At 38.6% G+C, this 6,116-nt stretch overlaps 1 pseudogene; it reads left to right on the forward strand.

Moving 5' to 3' along the window:
- The first annotated feature begins 1,815 nt into the window (after positions 1 to 1,815).
- LOC149834043 (farnesoic acid carboxyl-O-methyltransferase-like) lies at positions 1,816 to 3,856 on the forward strand (annotated as a pseudogene).
- Positions 3,857 to 6,116: the final 2,260 nt, after the last annotated feature.

The following is a 6,116-nucleotide window of genomic DNA, read 5'->3' on the forward strand; positions in this document are numbered from 1 at the left end:
ATTCTAATAACTGCTTAGGATCGAATCCTTCTGCCACATGAGGAAGCTGTTGTTCTGGTAGGAGTCTGCCTAACCCCAGCTTGCCATTAAAAAAAAACCTGCTCAGGTTTAGAGCCCATGGTAGATTGGCAAGGGTTTCCTACCGTGTCCCCAAAACCTGGATAAGAGCTCAAGATGAGCGGTCTAAAGGTCGGGGTTTCCCATGTCAGTTGATTGGTACATTTGCCAGGAGTGGTAATACATATACTTGATAGTTTGAATTGTGCATGCAGCTGATATTGCCTTGGTCACCAGCCATGGGAAATTCTCCTCCTTTGGCCATCTTCATTAGAGATCTCTTTCTCAGAGCGTTGTATGAGACAATATGAGCTTTGTTTAAGCTATCTATATATATATATATATATATATATATATATATATATATATATATATATATATATGGGTGACTTGAATGAATCTTGTGATGCTATATTTATAGAGCTCTCAGGTCTCTACTGCCACCGCCACATCCAATGTTGCCAGTATCGGTATCGGCCTTGAATCGTTGGGCCACCGATTCAGCTGTATCGGGCCTGATCATACCGATACTCAAGTGAATCGTTGGGACGGCAGGAGCAAGAGTAAGTCCATCCCCACCTTCTTTCCCGTAAGAGTTTTGATTTTCACCTTCATCCCCAGTACATTCTCCGTTTTATGTCCTCCATCCCGGATCCATTCCCCGTTTTTATGTTCTCCATCCCCGGTCCAAACTGCCATCTCTAACCACCACCCGCTTCTCTTCGTGCACTTTCCCTTACCCTTTGGAATCCAGCCATTTCCTGCTTATGTTTGGCCAGAAGATGGTTGGACTGGCACCGTCCTCACCGATTGACATTGTTCCGACCATCTGGCCGGTTACAGGCTAGAAATGCTCAGATTTTGGTCTTAAAAGAAAAGAATCATGATTGCCAGCCATTTTCCAGCTACCATCCGACCAGGAAATGGCCAGCCAGTGACCCCCCCCCCCCTTTTTTTTTTTAAGCTTTTCTGACAAACAGCCATGGCAAGCCATTTCCCAGATAGTGGATGGCCGAAAATGGGCAGCCAACCATTTTCCTTTTTTTTCATATTGAACGGCTAGCCACTGGCCGGGAAATGGCCTGGCTGGTGTCACTTGAGGAGGGCCACACCGGCTAGGCCATTTCCCAAACAGCCCAACAAGTTTGTTTGTTTTTTGAAAGGCAAGCTGGGGTTGGGCAGACCCCCGCCAGTTATTATTCAAGTTTTTGAACCTGCAACGTTCCACCAAATGGAGACGTGCACTGACAGCTCCTACCAACCAGGCGGAGCCCCCATTGGTATAATAAACAAGGTTGGTTTTTTGGCAAACTAGGTTTGCTAAAAAATTGGTTTGAGACAATATTTGGTTGGCCACAAACAAGGTTTTTTGGCCCTTGTCATCCATACAAGGCCTAAGTCTATGCTCATATCTAAGAGAATGACTCTTACACCTCATGCCTTTAAAAACCTTGCCCTGCCCTGATCCCATTTTTTCAAAAGTGAGGATATTTTGCCAAATGTGACCAAACCATCCTCAAGGTAAGTAGATGTCATGTGATGGAAGAGTGCATTTGTCCTAACATTTTGAAATATAAGGATGATTTTGTGAAATCAAATAAGGTAGGGTTGCTTTTATGTATTGTCTATAAGGTAGTGATGATTATGAGAAGAGCTTGTAATGATAGTCACATGGAAGAAGTGGGATAAACAAAGTGCTCCAGAGTGTCGATGAGGTGCTCGAGACTATGACCAAGAACACATGAGAAACCGATCTCCATGGAGAGTGTTGGAGCCAAGAAAGGGGACTCAACCAACGGTACCCTCCATGGATTTGTTTCACAGGTGCTCGAGGTGATAATCTCATCCATCTGATCTCTTTTGAAACAATAGTCATATATCTTCTCATCAGGATTTTTTTAGGAAGAGAAAATCTCATGAATAGGAAACATTCTTCTTTCTTGAAAAAGAAAGTAAATATATATCAAAATTATGTAAATACGAGAAAACTAAAAATATTTTAAAATAGTGATAAAATAATGATATATTAAAAAGAAAAAGAAATATTTTGAATTTGTTGCAGTAGATGGCTAATTCTCAATGCACATGCTGAGTAATCATGTCTGGCTAAATCTGTTTTGATTGCTGATGAGTCAACCCTGGCCATTAACTTGGATCCGTCGAGCCTAGTCCAAGGAGACAAACTAATTAAGGCTACTTGATTAAGGGGGTATCGACTCGATGCACATTCTAAATAAATTAGATAGTTGAGTCATTAAATTGTGCTTTACAATGTAATATCCCAATCATCGTTCCCTCTGTCTCAACTTGCATTCAAACATGCTCTATAATTTCATGGTGAAATTTTACTCTTACAATATGATAAAGCCAACCATAACATTTCTAATACTGCTTACAGAGGAGCAGGTATCTGGGTGTAAAGGAGATGGTAGAGAAAGCAATCCATGACAAATTTGATGCCCCAATTAATAAAGACATAATCCGACTCGTTGATCTAGGCTGCTCAGTTGGACCTAACACATTTTATGCTATGCAAACAGTAATTGACACAGTCTTGACCAAGATCAAGAGGTTAGCATATCATCAAGAAGAGGCACCACAATTCTAAGTACATACTTCAGTGATCAGATTGAAAATGACTTCAACATGCTTTTCGGTTCCCTCCCTTCAGAACGAAGGCACTTCGTGGCAGGAGTGCCCGGATCATTTTACTCACGGCTATTCCCCCGGGCATCAATCCACTACTTCAATTCTTCATTTGCCCTCCACTGGCTATCCAAAGCCCCAGATGGTGTAGCCAACAAGGGAAGGGTGCATTGCTATGGTGGTGGGCCCGATGTCATAAATGCTTATTTGTCACAATTTAGGGCTGACATGGCAGCATTTCTCAATGCGAGGGCTGAGGAACTGGTGCCCGGTGGATTGCTGGTTCTACTGTTTTTGTGTCGCCAAGAATAATGGACGGCACCGGATGCAACACGACATGATTTGTGGTTTGCTTATCTTGAGGCCATTCTTAGAGAATTTGTTTGCGAGATATGTTCCCACGTAATTGCATGCTTGATTTTAACATCAACTCCCCCAAATGACGTGAGGTAAATTTTCATGGTTGTAAGAATAAATCAAGCAGTGTGCCCACAAGGGCAGCTTGCAAATAGGGACATCACAAGTTCAAAACCCACGGGTGACATCCCTTACTGCAAGGTCGAAGCTGAGTGTAATCTCCCGTGGACAAGGGAGACCTCAAGGGTTTTACCAACGGCCAGCCAATGTGCAGTCGGTGACGAAGGGATTTCACCCTAGCTTGGATTTCCCAAAAAAATAAATAATTCAAGCCGTATAAATTGTTTGAATCATTTGGGTCGCTCACTAAACTATGTACTGATAATAAATTAAATTGTGCTTGCATGATTAAAGGGTAAGGTGAAAGAAGAGGAGCTAGACTCATTCCAAGTGCCACTATATGCACCAAGCATTGGCCAGTTTAAGGAGGCAGTAGAGAGGAACGGGGTGCTTCACTATCCACATCGGGCAGCTGGTTGATCAAGGATGGGGATTGGAAGGAGGTGGAGATCAAGAGTCTGAGGCTGATCTTAAGCAGCTAGCAAGGTCTGTTGGCAGTGCTTTCAGGGCCGCATATGAGAGGACGGTGAGCAACCATTTTGGTGAAGATATTATTGAGGAGCTATTCCAAAGGTTTCCAGGCAAAGTTTACGACCATTTCACCAGTCTTCCTTCCATGCCTTCACCTCTGCCAACGGTCTTCGTTGTTCTGCAAAAAAAACCAAATTCTTATTAGCAGACTCTCTCTCTATCTATCTATCTCTCGATATATATATATATATATAATGAAAAAAATATTGTAGTAAGATAAAATAAAAAATGGCGACAATTATTAATAAAAATCTATTTCATATAAACAAATCAAACTATTTGCTGCAGTCAGGGCTGGGCTAGGACTGGGCTTTTAAAAAAAAAAAAAATTAACTGTTTCGGGAGGCAGGACTGGGCTCCGCCTCTGGGCATGATGAAGATCTCTAATGCCAAGCCCGCCAATTTTAGTATGCAACGAGACCATCTGCCAATTCACCAAACCATGTGAAGTTTCCTCCTTTCTACCGACCTGGATGAAATATTTTTGAAATAACTTTTGCAATCTTTTTACAATCTTCTTTGGCATCACTAAAATAATCATATAAGATGATGCGCAATTGTGTCAAGTACATGCTTTACCTTCTATTATAAAGATGACGAAGAAAAAAAGTATCATAAAGGCATTAGCACCTATTGATCAATCAAGAAAACATATAGGATATGTACATACTATAAATATGCTGATTGAAATTGCGCTTTCGACCTTCTAAAAAAATTAATTGCTCTTTCTACCATAAACCTTGTGTAATATAATAAAGTTGCTCTATCTTAAATACTAATTTTTTCATAAAAATACCCAGTGGCTAATGGTTCATATATTATTATAAAGAAGAAGATTGATACGTGGATAGACAGAGAACCTATTTCATGGCCAAGAGCATGAGTTTCTGATGTAATTTATAAAAAAAACAATATTAGTAAGATGATGTTGAGATTGCTGCAATCAACTAAGAAGACTTAGAAAGCACTAGAACTTGAGGCTTCTATAAGAAAAATTACTGCAAAAAAAAAGTTGTTGAGTTTATGTCTAATATCATGTCTCTCATACATGAAGCATCTAAAGAAGAGGATGTTAGTGAGCAGTCATTGGGTAAGAAGTATAAGAAGTCTATGACTTTTGATTCCCAAATAATTGCTAACATATAGGCCCGACTGGAGGAAACAAGCAACATAGCCACTTGTAGTAGCAACGACAAGATGGAGAGCGAGAGGGTGAAAACTTTGAAGGTGGAGAGGGCAGAGGAGAAACCTCAACAAAGGAAGGAGGCCAAGGCTGTGGTGGAGGAATAAGATCTGCCTCAAGAAAATAAGGACCCCAATGTTGATTTGAAGAGTCAAAGTGTCGATAATGAGAGGGTAGAGGATAAACCTCAGCAAAGATAAGAGGTCAATGATGAGGTGGAGAGTGATAATGTAGGTGGTGAGAGGTTAGAGGAAGATCCTCGACAAAGGGATGATGCTAAGGTGGATGGAAGGTGGAGACTAAGATGGAGGACGACAGAGATAAGACAGTGGAGAACGGAAACAGGGAACATCATTTGATGGAAGAGGAAGTGCATGCTCTCATGAAAAGGTCACAGTGGGTCATAAGGTCCAGTGCTCGTGGACAAGTAGTTTCTAAATTTGTTAATGTGTATGCAATAATTGATCGGTTATTTGTTGGTATATATATAATTGTAACTAGTATACCATAATGAATCAATTTTAATGTTATATTCAATGATTAAATTATGATATGTGAGTGAGTAGTGAAGCATGTTCGTAAGAGAACTAGTTATATATTGCAACTCATGATCATATATTCAATGATTGATATGTATGCAATAATTAATCAATTATTTGTTGATGTGTATAGTTGTAACTATTATACCATAATAAATCAAATTTAATATTATATTTAATTATTAAATTATAATATATGAGTATGTATGAAGCATGTGTTTAAGGGAACCAGTTATATAGTACAATTCATGAACATTTATTTAATGATTGATGTGTATGCAATAGTAGATCAGTTATTTGTTAATGTATATAATTGTAACTAATATACTATAATGAATCAATTTTAATGTTATATTAAATAATTAAACTGTGATATGTGAGTACACATGAAACATATTCATAAGAAAACAAGTTATATATTACAATTCATGATCATGGATTCAATGATTAATGTGTATGCAATAGTAGGTCAGTTATTTATTAATATATGTAGTTGTAACTAGTATACTACAATGAATCAATTTTAATATTATATTAAATAATTAAATTATAATATGTGAGTGTGTATGAAGCATGTTTATAAGAGAATAAATTATAATTTGCAATCATGATTATGTATTCAATTATTGATGTGTATGCAATAGTAGATCAATTATTTTTTGATGTGTGTAATTGTAATTAGT

The sequence above is a fragment of the Nuphar pumila genome, chromosome 6 (assembly GCF_984573655.1).
Source record: "Nuphar pumila chromosome 6, dmNupPumi1.hap1.1, whole genome shotgun sequence".
In the NCBI taxonomy this organism is placed as follows: Eukaryota; Viridiplantae; Streptophyta; class Magnoliopsida; order Nymphaeales; family Nymphaeaceae; genus Nuphar; species Nuphar pumila.